This window comes from Canis lupus, chromosome 18 (assembly GCF_048164855.1).
Source record: "Canis lupus baileyi chromosome 18, mCanLup2.hap1, whole genome shotgun sequence".
Classification (NCBI taxonomy): Eukaryota; Metazoa; Chordata; class Mammalia; order Carnivora; family Canidae; genus Canis; species Canis lupus.
Genome location: NC_132855.1, coordinates 5427771 through 5445412, shown reverse-complemented (window position 1 = coordinate 5445412; position 17642 = coordinate 5427771). Strand labels below are relative to the sequence as shown.

General features: G+C 39.1%; 1 long non-coding RNA gene across 6 annotated transcripts in view; it reads right to left on the bottom strand.

The window, feature by feature from the left end:
- Positions 1-16731, bottom strand: part of LOC140608608 (uncharacterized) — a 347241-nt gene extending 330510 nt beyond the window's left edge. For 5 of the 6 annotated variants that reach the window (XR_012010583.1, XR_012010586.1, XR_012010581.1 and 2 more), the window contains exons 1-3: positions 16606-16731; positions 4666-4766; positions 3268-3336 (exon numbers count right to left, since the gene is read on the bottom strand). This is a non-coding gene — a long non-coding RNA (uncharacterized lncRNA). Of the gene's footprint in view, positions 1-3267; positions 3337-4665; positions 4767-13287; positions 13390-16605 lie in introns of all 6 variants that reach the window. The other variant, XR_012010584.1, reaches the window with a different exon arrangement.
- Between the last annotated feature and the right edge of the window lie 911 nt (positions 16732-17642).

Below are 17642 nucleotides of genomic sequence, written 5' to 3'. Positions count from 1 at the left end.
GGTGGGTTTCCACGTTTGGGGAAATAGGATCTGAAGACCTAGGAATAAATGAAAAGGAATTGTTTTTGAATAGTCATGCTATTATTATCCGTTTAGAAGAACATGCACATGCATACCATACAGAGACACCTACACATGCACACTCACACATTCACACCGATGTGCACGCCTGAAAACTTGGTAAATGGGTGTGCTGTGCCCAGGAAAGGAAAGGGTAGGAGCAGCAGGAGCAGGTTTGTTGGCAGAGCTGCACAACAAAAGAGAAGTATACACAGCATGCAGTATGTGTGCTTGGCTCAAGTCTGTGCAATTAGTACTGCTATTTACAGCAAACCCCTTGTACCAGCACTTTAAAAGTAAATGACAACTAGATTGAAACTGTTTAATCAGAATGTAAAATTGAACCACTGTAGGTTCCAAAGCTGATTAACTAGCTCACTTCTTTTTTTTTTTTTTTTTTTTTTTTGCCTCCTGCTAATTGCTAAGTACATTTGCTGGTTCCTGGCATTGATTTGCTGGATTCTAATTCAGGGTATGAGTTTAAAATATTAATCCACAAACTTTTCATTTTCTTTATTGGTCAATACAACTCATGACAAATTGTACTCCATAAATTCTTCCTCTTAATGCTTCCATTTTGATTTTTTTTTCCTGATTCTTCCATTTCATATATTTGTCTCCATCCCTCCCCCGACAGACTACATTTTTATTCTTTCTTCTGCTAAATTTCCTCAGACAAGAGCAACATCAGTCAGAAAAATGAGAATACAAGTAACAGAGATTAATAGATACCACTTAGAGCCCAGGGGCTCAATACAATGGCTCAATACAATGGGTGCTCTGTGCTAAAGAATGGAAGCAGATTAGAAACCTAGAGAGACTGTACCCAAAGGTGGATGTGGGCCAGTTCCTCCATTTCTATGAATGTTTCCAAAATACCTTATTTAGGAAGCACTAGGTCTTATATTGATCAATATGTTTTCCTTTGGACTTTGTGACTAATCTAATTTTACAAAGATGCCAAATTTCTGTGTTTGTCGGGGAGAATACTGGTGCTCTAAAGAGAGTGGGGTGACCCCAGCAAACACAGAATGCCTGATTCTGCAGTCCGTTCTTTACAGAGAAGAAATAAATTCTGCGCCACTGTGAGAGGACTCACAGTGATGATTCTTCCAGCAAATAATGGCAGGAAAACCTCTGTATTCCACAGCCCCTTTAGAGAAAAGTTAGGATCTACCATTTTAATCACAATTTCATTTATACTACATCAGAAAAAACTAAGTTCATCTTTGCCAGAAAGGCAAAATCACTCTAGGAAGCTGTACTTCCTTATTTCTAAAACAAATACTTCCCATACAGAGAACATGAACCAACTAAATTTTAAATTTTTTTTTAAATAATCAATTTTCAAAAGATATATTTGATACTAATGCAATAACACAGATTTTTAATGCTACCAGTTTATTTACAAAATTTCTCTAAGTATTCACATCACTTACAATTCAGAGAAATAAACTCAGAGGAATTTTGGGAAATAAGAAATGAAGGGAAAAATAATTGTTTTAAAACCACCTATGTGCAAGTTGCTTTACATATATCATTTCATTAAATGCTCAGAAAGAGCCAGGAAGATCTATAGGATCATCTGACAGGTAAAAAACTGAGACTCTGAAAGATCAAGAAAGTTGTCCCAGATCACACAGATAATAAGTTATATATTCAGGATTCAAACCCAGGAACACCTGCCCTAACAGCACCATAATCTTTCCAACGCTTTATGTCATTCCCTAAACTTCTCTTTCTTCTTTTTCTCTTTTTTTTTCTGAAAGCAAATTTCTTATACCATAATGAATAGGGGTATATATTCAAGAATATATCACTTAAATTGGTAAAGATGTCTTATATATAAATCAAATTAATTTTTAGTGAACTTGGGTGGGGGGTTGCCTCAAATTCTTTGTTAAATAATTTTAATAATGTTTAGCCTAAATTATTAAATCCTCTTACATTTAAGGTACATGTCCTAATTTGGACTTCAGTATAACAAATTCAAGCAGGGCACATATTAATTATGAGCCATTCTTCATATGTAACATAAATGACTCCAGTGACCAGCCATAAGTAGGTAATATTATTCAAGGTGTTTTTCCAGCAGTGGTGATGGATTTGCACTGATTCATTCTTTCTCCTTTCTTTTGCTGGTTCCTTTGGGACCATGTGTATGTATTTGCATTTGCTATAAAGTCTGTTTAAGATTGAGAGCATGAAAATAGTGCAAAGTGAACCGGCCCACAAGGGGATTAAACCTATGACCTTGGCCCCATTAGTATCACGCTCAAGTCAACTGAGTTAACCAGCTGTGTTTTCTTAAGGCCAAGCACATATTTATTAGGTAAATACAGGAGTTTGAACTTCTTCAAGCCCTTTGGGGACCATTAAGTGGACCTCAACATTCATTCATTGAACAGGTACTAATTGAGTACTTACATTGAACAAATCTTGTTTTAGGCGATCTGAGAGCTATGGAGCAGTGTAAGATGTGGCTCGTGGTCACCAGGAACTACAAGTTAGTTAATTAAGAGGGGGAGACATATACAGAAGTAGAATCTTATGTAATATTTAAGATCCTGGACCTGGAGACAAAGAAACCTGACCTTGAAACCTATATTAAACACCTAGTAGGTTGTAGCTAGGATGTTAAAGGACTGAAAGATGAGAATCAAAATTTTCTAATATCCTAAGATTATCCAGTGTGTCCAGAACTAAAGTTCCTCTCAACCCAAACTACCCATATTTCTCTTCTCCGTTTCCACTAATGGTGTCATTATTCCCCATATTGATCTCTATAAACCCTAGTATCCTTTCTACTTCCCCTCAGATTCCAACATCTCAACACTACTTCTTGTCACTTCTTTCATAAAATTCCTTTAGTTCCCCGCAGAGCCATCCCCTCATTCCTTCCTAAGTAAACATCCTGGGCTGGACTAGTCCCTTGCCAACCTCAGCAACCCTCCAATTTGGTATATTTCTTTCCAGTTTATCATTCATCCAATCAGTGCTCCGTGCAGCTGTCCCTAGCAGTCCCACCAAGCACAATGCTGGATTAGTCCCGACTTCCTTTCATTGCTTTCCACGGTCTACTGAGTACTCATTCCATGGTCAACAGTTATAGAAAAATTCCTCTCTTTGTGACTCCATTTCTCATAGTATCCTCAATATTTGCCATTAAACATATCACACAAAGGTCAAACGTCATGGTCTTCCTACCTGTCTTGCATCTTTCCACCTCAGTGTCTTTGCTTATTCTAGTCTCTGCCTCTTGAAACTCTGACTATCCTGTAAAAAAAAAAAAAAAAAAAAAAAAAAGCCCAATTTAAATCCATCTTCCTTCAAATTAAGCCTGCTATGATGCTCTCAGCAGGAGACAAGCTCTCCCTCGTGTTCTAGTTACACTTCATTTGCTGTGTCATACAACATTCACTGCAACACATCTTTTATCGGGATTATTTGTATATGCCTCTCCTCCATTTCTAAAGTAAATCTCTGAAAATACTCGTAGCATCTTCTACACCTCCCCATCTTACAACATTCTAGCACAATGACTTGTCCAGCCCACATGCTCCAATTCCCTATTACCCACTTTTAACACTTACACTGTATATGGTAAAGAACTATACAAGGTCTCCTAGATCCTAAATCCTATGGACACATTTCAGTTCTTATTTTTACTTGGCCTTCCTTTGGCACTACCCATCCCCCTTTCTTTCTTTAAATCTCTCTTCTGTTGGCTTTCATAACACCACTCCCCCCTAATTTCACTTCCTATAAGCTTTCTCCTTCTCAGCTTCTTTCACAGGGGCTCTCTGCCTCACTTATCCCTAAAATACTGGTAGTCTCATGTTTCAATTATCAGTCATGTCAATTTTTCATTCTACCAGCAGTCTTTTTGACTCATTAAATTTGACCATCTATTGTTCCCCCCAACCTCCTATTCCTTCCTTATTGAAAAACCAACATAAACTCAATCGCTCAAGCTAAAAGCTAAAAGTCATCTTAGAGTGTCCCCAAGCCTCATGCCAGCTATCAATCTATTATCTCGGAGCTCCAAATCCACCCTCCATTGCCTTGCTTGTGATATTAAAGCTGGACTGTTTTAAAATGTTTTAATGGATTAAAACATTTCTTCTTTCCCAGCTGGCCCAAAGTTAGGCTTTGTCAGTGGAGGAAACTAAAAGAACATTGCAGAAGGAAGCGGTTCTCTTCCTGATAACACTCTTCTTTTCTTTCCTCTTGGTCCTGTGCTCCTGTCCAGTGTGGTGTTCACCCCAGAGAGTTTCAGCAGCCTCCTCATGGGAGCTTCCCCGTGAGTTCCACCGATGCCATGACCAGCTTCCCGGGAAGGCCAGCCATGAAGTGGCTACCTAGCAAGTTCAGCAGCACACCTTCAGACGGCTTCCAAACCAATTGTACTAGCACTCAGAGTTTTATCAGCACACTAGCAGATGGTCTTCTGCTTGCCAGTCCCCGACTGCTACCCCTTGGCAGACTTCTTCACCATCCAGGAGGCTATAGATTCAGATCTCCATTGAGATCTTCAAGCCCTTTGGAGACCATTAAGTGGACCTCAACATTCATTCGTTGAACAGGTACTAATTGAGTACTTACATTGAGTAATTCTTGTTTTGAACAATCTGAGAGCTATGGAGCAGTGTAAGATGTGGCTCGTGGTCACCAGGATCTCTCTCCATTGAGATCTGAATCTCAACCTGTGGTAGGGGTGACAGGGGGTGGGGTGAATTTCCAAATTTGTTCCCTTCTTGGATTCTCTGCCTTATTCCCAGGGACTAGTGGTTGCTCCTTATATCCTTATATCTGCTATTCATGTATTCTTTAGAGTTTTCTTTACCCCTTCATAGTGAATCCTCTGTTATTAGTTAATGATTCTTTATATGAAGCTTTCCCTGCTCAAATCACTGTGTGGTTTCTATCTCCAGATGGGAGCCTGATTGATACTCACTCCCTCTTCTCAATTCCATCTCCTGAGCCTCTCTCAGATCTATCAACTTCTCTCCAGTCATGGAGTCCCTGCCTAAGTTTAGAACCTTGTTAGTTTGGTTTTAAGTACAAGCTTCCTAAGCCATTGTCTTCTTCCAGTTTTGATATTTTCCAGGACTTCTTCCCCAACACCAGAGCAATCATTCTATAATGTGCACTGGGTGTGAATTTTGATCCACCAACTCAAGTGTAGATGAAATATCAAATTATTTTTCCTAATTTCCTAACCTAAATAAATCTAACTTTGAGCAGAAAATCTTATTCTTAATTTATTTTCTTCTAATTTCCTCCACTCTATACCTCCAGGATTGCATAGGGATCCCAAGAGTCTTATGGAGACTAAAATATGATCCCTTGATGGTAGACGGCACAGCTAATTCTCCCAAAGGATGAGAATCTTTGCTGAAGCTGATAGAGCCATTACCATGAATTCAGCCTTCGAAGGGTATCCCATCCTATTCCCGTCCTAAAGTCTGTCAGCTTCCTGGGACACTACAAGGGAATGGGGTGCAGGTCTGTAAGGGCCCTGAAGACCTTTACCCTTCCCAGGTTAAAGGACCTCTTGCCTCTCCTCTTCCTCCTCTTAACTAGAGGAGTTTTCTCCCAATAAGATTTATTTCTTCTGGCAACTCTGCTTTTAGGCACTAAAACCCAGAACTCCTCCAGGCCAAGAAACACAAAGTCCTGGCCACCTTCTAGAAATGGGAAAGGAGAGAGGAATACCTGAAGAACAAAACAGAAATTAATATCTCTCATAGGGTCAGAATCGTTTTACTCTAAAAAAAAATCTTCAGCCCTTTATATTTCTGGCCAAGACATCTTAAATATATGTTGTAGCCTCTCAAATTCCTTTTACTTTTTCCATAAATCTTTTAAAATTTTCAATAAACAAGTTTAGGTTTCAGAGATACAACTTCTCAGACTTTGGGTACTTTCTTGCTATGACTCTAAGTCAAACAAGCATAGAGCTAGCAGTCTGAATTTGGCAAATCAAGGCAGGCAAACAGTAGAGAAAGGGGGCAGTACAAGGAGAAAATAAAACATCAGCTAATCTCTCAAAATATTATCTCACCAGACATCCAATAAACCATCCTTCCACAAATGCAAAATTAACTTCTCCCTCCCCGCTTATCATCCTTCAGTATTTCTCAATTATTTCTAGAACAAAAATTCAGTCTCCCTGCATTTGGGCATGGTTCTCCCCAGTGTGGCTCTTGATGAATTCTCCAGGCTCATTCCCTTCACTGGCTTTGCTCCAGGCATACCTAAGTACTGGCAGTTTCCTGGGATTTTCCTCCTCTTGCTTCATGCTTTTTACTATTCCACCTTAGAAACATCTAGACTGTCTTTCAAAACTCAGTTCAGGTGGCGACCCCACCAAGAAACTTGTAAGCCTCCCCCCTACTACACCACCCATCACAGTGCTTCCACATACCCTGTGCATTCTACAGTCACAGCACCTGCACCGTGTTTTATTATGCTCTGGATTTTACATTTGTTTGGTTTTTTTCTCCTACTCCCTCTAGATTATGAGTTACTTCAGGTACATGCAGTGTTCCCTTTCATCTCTATATACCAGAGCCAAGAGCAAAGATTATTCAAGAATGTTTTCATATATGTTGAAATCATTTTACTAATTCCTTTCAGTTCCTACAAATAAATCTGATGACAGGAGTGCCCTGAAAGAAACAGTATTCCGTGAGATGTCAGAGCTGAGTTATCAGGTGTTCTTTCTTCTTTCTAAGAACAACTAAACTCATCTTTAATTTCAGCTATAAAAAAGGTCCACTTAACTACTTCATCTTTCAAATGCTACTTATAACATCTGCTGTGATACAGTCCTTAGAACCGTCTAAATATGGAAAAGCATGGAACCTCTCATTCTCCACATTTTTGGAAGTCAGGTATGTGTTTTAGAATACAAGAGAAGTATGTAGGTCTTTCTGATAACCAGTAATGAAATTGCTGATGATTTGCATTTCAGAATTTGGATTACTGAGTTTTCAGAAGGGGGACATATTTTTCCCTTAAAAATGAAATGTTAATATTTTTATGTTGTTTATGTATTTTGGCAATCTCAAGAAATGCCATCTGGAGTAACAAAATGAGGAATATTCTTAAGGCTGGAAAAATAGCTCACAATTTATAAAATGTTAGTGCAGAAAATATAAGGTTTTTTTTTGTTTTGTTTTTTTTTAAACAACAACTAAGGCCAAGTTAACTCAGCATGGAGCAAAAATATGGTAAGGGACTCGATATAATTCATTCAATACTTGGCTGTCCAAAAGTGAGGTTATCCAAGTGTGTTTCATTGTGTATATAGACCAACCTCCTCTTGTGATTATTAAGTAAACTGATTTCACATTTTTGCAAAGCAGCAATCCTGTTTGGTTCAAAACTTGGTTCTGCCATTTTCTGGCTGTGCAACCTTAACAAATTATGTAACTACTCTGTTATTCAGTTTTCTTATCTGTAAACTGGATACAATAATAGTACCTACCTCAGATAGTTGTGGTGATAATTTAATAAATAATACCACCCAAGAAATATTTAATGTTTGCCTTCTGTGGATCAAGTGCCATGCTAGGCACTCGAGATACAACAGTGAACGAAACAGGCAAAAATCTCTGTCCTGGTGGAGCTTAGATTGTAATTAAATTGCTAAAACCGGTGGCTTGCACATGAATCATGTAGAAAGAGTTATCATCACTATTATTATTATTATTATTATTATTATTACTATTAATACTGTGACCAGTAGGTAAGTATGCGCTGACTCGTAAGCATAGGCTGACAGTCTCTAAGCAATTGTCCAGGATCTCAAGTCATTGCTCTGGAGCCTGCCACACCCAAGGCTTCTAGATAAAAGTTTGCAGACCTCTGTCCAGCTAAGACAGGTCCTGGTTAGGGGAGGGGGAATGATTGGGAAGGGGAGAGTTTCATCCATCTCAAGATGCTTAATATTAGCAAGAATAATTGCGTATCATGAGATGTATTTTTCCCCCATTGCAAAAGCCTAGGGAAGATAGGATGGAAACATAAAAACTCAAGGCACAGAGAATGAACCAGTCCTGAGAAATTCTCTTTAGCCAATAGCACTTCTGGGTACATTCTAAAGAGGTTGAAACACGTGACACGTGACTCCGAAAGGCAGTGCACAGGGGTAGGGAGAGGTATGGACACTTGGGGAATAAACAGATCTGCCCAGATGCTCCATTTCTTCCAGAGCTTTCTACCAACTTGAACATCACATGAAGTCCTTTTTCACAGAGAATGACTAATAGAGGTGGCCTACAATTTGCCTACAACGATCTTAGCTCTATCCTGATTTTTCCAGTATTTTGTCTTACCCTTTCACAGCTTTCATCTTTCTCTTCTTCCTTCCCAATCCTTGCTTTACTCACTCTCCCCTACATTCTTAATTATTTAATAGATCATAATTTGGGGGAAACTTATTAAAATGTTTTTTAACATTCTTCTAAACCTGTTTGAAGAAAGGCACCAGTAAAGAAAGCATAAGCAATAGTGGGCTTTCCAGACTGAAGTTTACTACACCGCCAAGATTTAGACATCATTTGGTGAGATTACTATTTTTGCACTGCACACTATCCTGGAGGACTCTCGCTGCCTCCAAGCTCCTTGTCCCCTGAGACCAGATGGACAAGACCACCAGCTAGTCCCCATGCCTACACAATCCAGCCAGACCTCGGTTGACCTCTAAAAAAGGTGAGTCTCCCAAATGAGACCAGAGCCCCCTCAGAAATGCAATTCAACAGACCTCCCAGTGATTTAGAGGGACCTGAGTCTCATATTTCTGCAAACCTTAGTCACCCTCCAAGACACATGACCCCCTTGCCATTTGTCTGCCCCAGGATACTATTCCCCCAAATATTCTTTATTTCCTCTCTACTAACCCAACTTTCCATTGTTCTGCTCCTTCTCACACCTCCCGTGGGTGCCTTTGGAACTCTTTTCAGGGGTTAACAAACTCCATCAGCCTCCTCACTAAACGTTCCTTCTACCTCCTTGCCTGCAGAAGAGAGGGATGTTTTCTTTACACCCTCTCAAGCTGAGTTGGGAGGTGGAGTCATTGTGCTCAGGAAACTTCCTGCTCCTTTGAGGCTTGTGCCATTTTGCCATCTCTCCTGGTTCCTATGGTCTACCAGCCTCCAGTCATTCCTTCTTTCTACCAAAGCCTTAGGCACCCTGTCTTCAGGCACACTTAGAATCATAATTCTGGGAAAAATCAATGCCCATAAAAGCTAGCTGATCAGTGCTTCAGCCACCCAACATAGAATAGAGTCACCAGCCAGCAGAAATCTATCCTTTTAAAATAATTTATAGCTGTGGTGATTTAGTAACCTGCTCCTCCTCAACCATAGCACTTATCACACTGTTGGCTTTCTTCCCACTTAGACTCTAAGCTCCACGAGGACAAGGATTACGTCTAATTTATTGTGATCATCCCAAACTCTACCATGGGGCTTGACACAGAGTAAATTTCAAATAAATACTTGTTATATGAATAGACAATGACCAGGTTGCCTCAATGAACGAACTGGCTCCCAGCGTCAATACAGCTTGAGAAATTCATGAAATCTATGGAAGTTGAGCTACTTCGCAAGCACTAATGTGGCAGAAGTAATTGCCAAGCCACTCACTCATCTTTGCAACAAACAGTCAATAACTACTGGCCAAAAAGAGCAAGAGGACCTTCTGCTTGACTAATGAAAATTTTATCTCAAAGGGAGTTTCCAATACAGCTTTCCTGATGGTGTTTATGGCCATGTGATATATATATATTTTTTAATCTACATGTAAACTGTTCTATTGGTAAAGAAATCGCTTTCTTTTGGACTAAGATAAGACGACCTTGTTGAAAAGGGCCTTCCTGGAGCCTGCCCTGGCTACATGCGAGGTATACCTGGACTCACACCAACCACACTTCACTTATAAGACGAGTAGGAGAGGCAACTATTTACCAAAATAAATGAATTTATGAAGTATTCTTTGGGATTGATTAGTGGAGTTGTTTTGATACCATAAGGATAAAAATTAATAATGAGGTTAGCATTGAATCTCCTCAAAACTAAGTAATTATTTAATCTTGTAGATCTATTAGTAGAATAGTTGTGTTAATTAGGGTATATTTTTTCATGGTGATTTGATTTAATTTAATTATAATATTTTTTAAATCATAGTCACATTCCAGAGCTTTGATGAAAGGTCATGCACACTTGTAGTTACAAAAGTAAATTGAGATCCAGGGTTCCTGGGATTCCAGTGGGGACTTCACAATAGCAGGCAAACATTCGGAAAAAGATCTCTCATGCAGAAAAAGCATGAGCCTTTTTCTGAACCTTCCTATGCAGTCTTCAGAAACACCAGAGAGATCCTCTAAAAATAATACTTACCCACATAGCATAAATACACAGTAACACTTCAGCTACCCACTGAGACCAAGAAATAGGTATTCTATTCAACTAGTTTTCTGAAAATAACCTATTTTTATTAGAGACCAGATCTAGGCAAGAATATTTCTACAAAGGATTTATAAAACAATGATCAGAATAATTCTCTTAAATGCTTAGAATGAGTGATATTCGTGCATTCTGCAGTTAGGTGTCTTGAGAAATACAGAATTTTACCAACTGCAGACCTTCAGTCTTATAATCAAATTTCTGAATTTGAATGTAAAAATAATCTTAATGAATTTTCATGAAAATGCATAGGGGTTTTAAGCCACATAAAATCAAATTACGACAACAGCTACCATCTACTGAACACTTATCAGGTGTCAGGCTCTGTGCTTAGCTCCTGTACATGCATAATCTTTCCCTAATGTAGAAAGCTTGAGAAGTCCATGAAAAATGACAAGCATCTAAAAGGGAAAATTTGATTATGGAATATAAGCATGGAGTGCTGGCTCTGAAAAACAGTGGCATATGGGAGGTATTACTAAGGTAATAAGCCTTTAAAGAGACAATCATAAAAATGTAGATATAGGACTTAAATCAATTCTTCCCTTAAGATCAAATCTGCAGTCTGTAGGTGGAGAGCACAGAACCCTTGGGAGGCCCTTGGGAAATGTCAGGGCAGGCTACCCAACTTCATCCCCAGACTCCCCAGCTAGCAGATTTCTCTGCATCTTTGGTAGAGTTTCCAGTGTACCTTCGAGCACCGGGTACATCTAGAGTAACCAAAATATTATTATGCTAAGTACTATTATTATTATCAAATAGATACCAAGAAAGAAAATAATAAAAAGGAAGAATAAAGTATAAATCAAGTAACTTTTGAAGGTCTCAACAAGAAAATAAATACAGCTTTAAAAAATATTTATTAAAAACTTAAAAACTAGCATGTGAAGTAATTCCATGATTCTGCATGTAACAAATCAGTACAACCACCCCACAGAATTATCAACCATGAAATAACTGTAATGATATTTTTTTAAATTGTTTTTTAAATTTCTTTTCATCACAACAAAGAACAATGTAAATTTCAATGGGTCAATGTACAATGTGAAAAACTGGAAACAAAACACATTTCATTAAAATGTGTTTTTCCTTTTTCACTAAAAGGAAATAAAAGTAATTAAGGAAAAATTAATGTTGAACACACCTAGTGATTACCACAGAGAAAGTGATAAAATATGAACTGTGATTAGAAAAAATCACACCACTAAAGAGATTACCTAAAGCTATATGTGGAGATGATGAGAAATATAAGTAAAAGAACTTAATTCTGGCTGTAATATAATTTAGGTGCTTTTTAAACTATTTCTACTTAAGACGTAGGAATCAAACCCAACTCGGTGATCAAAATTTATTTCTAACTATGATTTAGCTTGGCACACATTTACTTCCTTAGCACCACACTGTGAGCACCAATCCAATGAATGTCCATACAGTCCTGTTTAGGTTTTCCAGAAAAAAAGCTTTTATAAGAATAGAAAAAAGCATTGAGATTTATGAAAACTGCTTGGCATTGATTTTTCTCTAAAAGTGTTCTGAGAACAGAGGCTGTCCTTTGTCAATGACAGAAAGAGGAGGAACTTACCCACTGCTCACCCTAGAATCTGCCTCTTTAGCCCATGCATAGCAGAGGTATCTCTTAGCATAGTAATTGGTAGCCTCATACTTTAGTATAGGGGTTGGCAGACTTTTTCTGGAAAGGGCCACATAGTTATTATTTTAGCCTTTGTGAGACAAGAAGTAAAATAAGGGATAGCATGATGATACTTATACTGGGAAAAAATCTTATTACCACAAATTTTTATTGGCAATATTTAAAGTATAGTGATGATAATAATTGAGTACAATTTTTTTTGTAATACAGGTGTACTAATAAGAGTGAAATTCTTGGGGCACCTGGGTGGTTCAGTCAGTTAAGGGTCCAACTCTTGATTTCAACTCAGGTCATGATCTCAGGGTCGTGAGATGAAGCTCTGTGCTGGGCGTGAAGGCTGCTTAAAAGTCTTCTCTTTCCCTCTCCCTTTGTCCCTCCCTATTTGCTCTCGCAAATAATAATAATAATAATAATAATAATAATAATAATAATAAGGCTTTTCTAATTTTAAAAAAGTGAAATTCTCTTCTAGTGGGATAATTCACTCAATTGGGGAATAAAAGTTAGAGTGTTCTATCATCAAATCAATTGCAAATATTCATCTATAAAAATCATTATTAGGTCACAGGCCATACAAAATCAGACAACCATATTTGGTCTGCAGACCACAGCTTATATGAGACTTCTCACTGGTACCATGGAAGAGATAAAAAACAGAAGCAAGAACCAGCAACAATAAATACAAATCGTAATTTACATTTTCTCTGAAATATACATATAAGCTTCTTTATTTTACATTTTATTTTATTTGACCTTCTCTTTGAAAGGCCAAAGGCATCCATTTCCCTTGGAGGTGATTTGGATTATTTACAGAAATGAAGAGGGAGAAAGAACCAATGCTTAGCTATTGACTACCAAACTAAATTTTTTCAGTTCCAAGTAAGGCCAGAATATTAAAGCCAAACATGGCAGAGAGTGAAACTTTTTTTTTTAATTATTTAAATTCCCATTCCTAAAAATTCCTTAAAATCCTTCAGATTCATTAAGCCAAAGGAAGAGTGTTTAGGATATGTACTTAGAGTAGCCCCTCCTACATGACGTCATTAATACTGAATAACAAATACCCTCAAATCTCAGTGGCTTACAACAATAAGAACTTACTCTCATCTTCTTGGAGTCCGTAGGTCAACTGTGGTTCAGCTAATGTAGCCTGGGCTCAGCTAGATGACTGTGCTTCTGCCTGAGGTCCAGCTGGGCTGGGCTCTAGGTTGAAGGTTCATTCAAGTTTGCTCATGTCTGTTTATTCAGAGGCCCAGGCTAATGAAGCAGCACCTAGCTACAGCACATTCTTCCTGTGGCGCATTGTCAGAATGCAAGAGGCCAACCACACGGCACAAACATTTCAAAAGCTTCTGCCCACGTCGTATCCACTATATTCCACGGCAAAAGCATGTCACATTGTCCAGCCCTATACCAATGGCTAAGGGAAGTATACTCTGCCCCCCATGGGATAGGAGAAAAGTGAAACCTGCTGCACAATAATTCAGAATATCACCACAAGATAGAAGAAAAACCCTAAATTTAGAACCCTATGACATATGGAAAGGGAAATGAGAAAGAAAGTAAATGGAAGCAACCAAGCAGACACACACTTGTCCTGACATCACCATTTTATCAGTCAGGAAAGCATTTGGCCCCATATAACAAAAAATCTTACTATAGTATTTTAAATAGTTTTATTTTAAATAGTTTTTCTTCTAGTAAGAAGCACTGAAGTAGGAAGCTGAGGGCAAATGTACTACTACATCATCAAGTATCCAGAATCCTTTTATCTTTTTGCTCTCCCATCCTTAGCCTCTTCAATCACTTCCTCCCTCCCTCGCTCCCTCCCTTTAAGAGACTGCAGTATGTCCATATTCCAGACAGGTTTGAAAATGAAGAAATCCAAAACCTTTTTTTTTCTTATGGCCTTGGTTTTTTCATTCAATAAATAAAGTCCTTTCTAGCTTTTACTGTATCTCTTTGGCCAAAATTGTGTACCACGGTCACCTCTGACCAGATGACTAGGAAGATTGAGTACTTAGTTTTCCAACACCCATTGCACAGAAAGGCAAGACAGGAGGTGACTGTGATTGAACGCTGAGCAAGCTAGTTCATACCCCATGCCATAACTTCTCTATCCTAAGATCTTGGTGGAAAGGGGTCTGCTCTAACAAGGCCCAGATAAAAATGGAAGAACATGGGAACACTGCACCAAGTAGGCCACTTACCTGGCTGCTGCTGTTCTTGGGACAGTGCCTGGGCAGTGGGGAGGGATTCCTATAAGCCTCAAGAAGAGGCCTGGCATTGAGCTAGAGCTGCATCCAACCTGGCTAGTAAGTATAGTGTATAGAATATATTCCCGTTTAGGTGTATAGAGAAACTGGCATGAGGGGTATGGGTCTTGGTTCCCGCCTGTGCATGCTCTGGTACTCAAAAAGAAGTGAGCGTACTGAGGCGGACACGAAAGGAACCAAGGTCTGAGAGCAGGGCATTCTGGAAAGAAATGTTTAGTGCTCAATCCCTTCTCCTAAGATTCAAAATTACTGAAGTAGGCTGTGGAAGACCAGAAGACTTCAACCAAGTCCCAGAGAGAGGAAAAGGCAACAGATCCTTAAATAAAGTTACTTTGGAGATGGAGCGAAGCCTAGCCCAATGAGCTGGCCAGTGCTAAGTCAGGAAGTCAGATGGGAATGATAGTTTGGGGTTTGTGATGAAAACAAAGCCAGACTAAGCAGTCTTGCCTTCCTAAATCAGGCTTATTTCCCAAAGAAGTGGCTCTGAAATAAAATCTAAAGAACTGGGAGCAGAGGAAGTTAAGAGCTTTCCCTCAGTGCCCTGAAGAACCACAATACCTAGGAAAGACGAGAACCAGTACCTGTAGCCATGAAGCACACAAGAGATAGAACTGCTACCACCAAAAAAATAAAAAATAAAAAAAAAGAACTGCTACCACCATGGACAAGCTTGAGGCTGTGGATCTCTCTTTTCTGAGCATCAGCTGTGAGCTCAGATGTCTGGCCTAATGTTTCAGCCACTTTAACAGACTGATGCCACAGGGAGGCATAGCATCCTTCACCACTAGTAGGTATGCCTGGAATTAACCCAAACACAATTATGAAGGTAGACAGCTCATAGCAGTTATCTCAAAAGAATATTCTTTCTCTCCAGGCAAGATGGGAACGCAAAGCTACCTTATCTTGAAAGCCAGCAGAGAGAGTAGAGTCTCCATAATAGAAGGAAAACAGTAGCTTTTTATGGCTTTGTTAGTTATTTTCTTTCTCCCAAGATGAAAAGGAAAAAAAATAACTCATTGCATATTCTTATTTATATGAATTACAGTATAAATCTCAATTTTGCCTCTGGGGAACAGGAGCATGTAAAATACTTAAAATATTTTACTTCTTGTGATTATAGCTAGTCTTGGTCTACAGCTCTTAAAATCTTTTGGATGATAATGATGAAGAATAGAGTGCAGTGAAGGTGAGTTTATGGAGGATGAACTTTCTATTATTATACTTCAGCAATCTTTTTGCATCTCAATTTTATTGAGGAATATGTAGAAATGATCATTAAGAACGCTCAGGAAAGGGGCCTCTGGGTGGCTCTGTCAATTGGACATCTGTCTCTTGGTTTCAGCTCAGGTCATGATCTCAGGGTTCTGGAATTGGGCCCTGCATTGGGGTCCACGCTCAGCAAGGAATCTGCTTGAGGATTTCTCTCCCTTTCCCTTTGCTTCTCCCTGCACTCACACTCTCCCTCTAAAATAAATAAATAAATAATGGCCAGGAAAGAAGACTTTCTGTGATTCTCTTCTCCAATAAATTTGACAGGTTGCCACCCTGCAGGAGCACAGTCAACCCTCTATATAATGATGCTGTTAGGGAACAAGAAAAGGGAGAAGGAAAGGGAGAGACAGAGAGACAAGAGAGAATTGATTAAAATGAGAAAGAGAGGAGAAAGGAATAGACGCCACAGCCTGTCTCTAATATTCTGAATGCAAGGAAGAGGAAGGCAGTACAGCAGAAGTACATTATCTAGGTTTAAATCTCAGATTCCCTCATTTATTAGCTGTGTGACATTGGGCATTATCTGAGCCTCCTAAATCTCAGCCTCTTTATCTGTACAATGGAAATAATAGTTTCTATTTCATATGGTTATAAGGATTATTAGAAGACCTAGTGGATATGAAGTACTTTCTAGAGTGTCTGGCAATAGAACTTGGTAAACACTCAACGCCATGGTTATAGTAAATAAATCAATCAAATAGTCCATCTCTACTGACTACCTAACAGATATCCCTTATATCCGCTGAAATCCATAAAATGGGTGGTTCCTTAAACTGATTTGTTCTCTTCTAATAATTATTTGGAGTTGATTTTTCCACCCATAGCTTATACAAAGCTTATGATCTTATTCCTGCAAAAGGTCCACTTTTACCTGGTTCCTTGCTCAGCACCTCCCACAAAGGAGACAGTATCCACACTGCTTGCTACCCTCCAGCCCTCAGCATCAGCAAAGCTACTTTCATTGGCTCTTCAAACTACAGGATCTAGTCAGCCAACGTGTCAGTCAGTCCACATCACAGGCTCAGCCACTATGACATGCCACTCCCCCTGTATCATTCAGTAGTCATAAGGCTCTATGACATGCACGTAGTGAGGAGGGAACTCTTGAACTGGGCTCATCAGTAGCCTCTTCCTTCCCCTCTAGCCATTTCAGAGCCCCATGCTTAAAAATTTCTCCCCAGGCAGAGAAAAGTTGCCCCATGTTTGGAAGAAATTTTCTACGGGGTATGGCGGGGGGGGGGGGGTCTCCTCTTGGTGAAGATCCAAAAGAGACTATGCATCTATTGCTGATCACTTCTCATAGAATCATAACATAGAACAGGGTGTATGGTCCTCTCATTTCATAGAAGAGGAGACTGGGGCCCAGAGAGGCAAATGCTTTGTCTGGAGTCACACAGCCAGTCAGAGTACAGCTGGAAGGACCAGACGCCTGGTCCTGTATCTTTCCATTAGATAATATTATATTCTCTTCCTGTTTGACCCAGGGGTGAAAAGAAAGGGTTGGATTATGTCATATATGTCCTTTTAAATACTAAACAACTACCATATTATAGGGACTGTTTATAGAAAGAGGGGATGCCCTCCTTCATGGAGATCTGCATGCATTGAAATAAGCAAATGTCTTACATTTAACTTAAGATAGTCTAGAAATAGAATCTATGCCTCTAGGAACACATTTGAAATTATGGTGGAAGCAATGCTTACCAAAAAGCCTGACTTTCATCTATAAAATTTACTTTTAGGATCCTGAATAGGGACTTGAAAAAAAAATCTACGTCAGTGTGTGTGTGTGTGAGCATGTGTATGTGTGGGTGCGTGTGTTTATCCTAACAGTGTATAACAGGTCAGAATTTTCAATTGGTGAAGTTTCCTGCAAACAAGGAAAGGGCTGGCCCTGTTGTGAGTTTG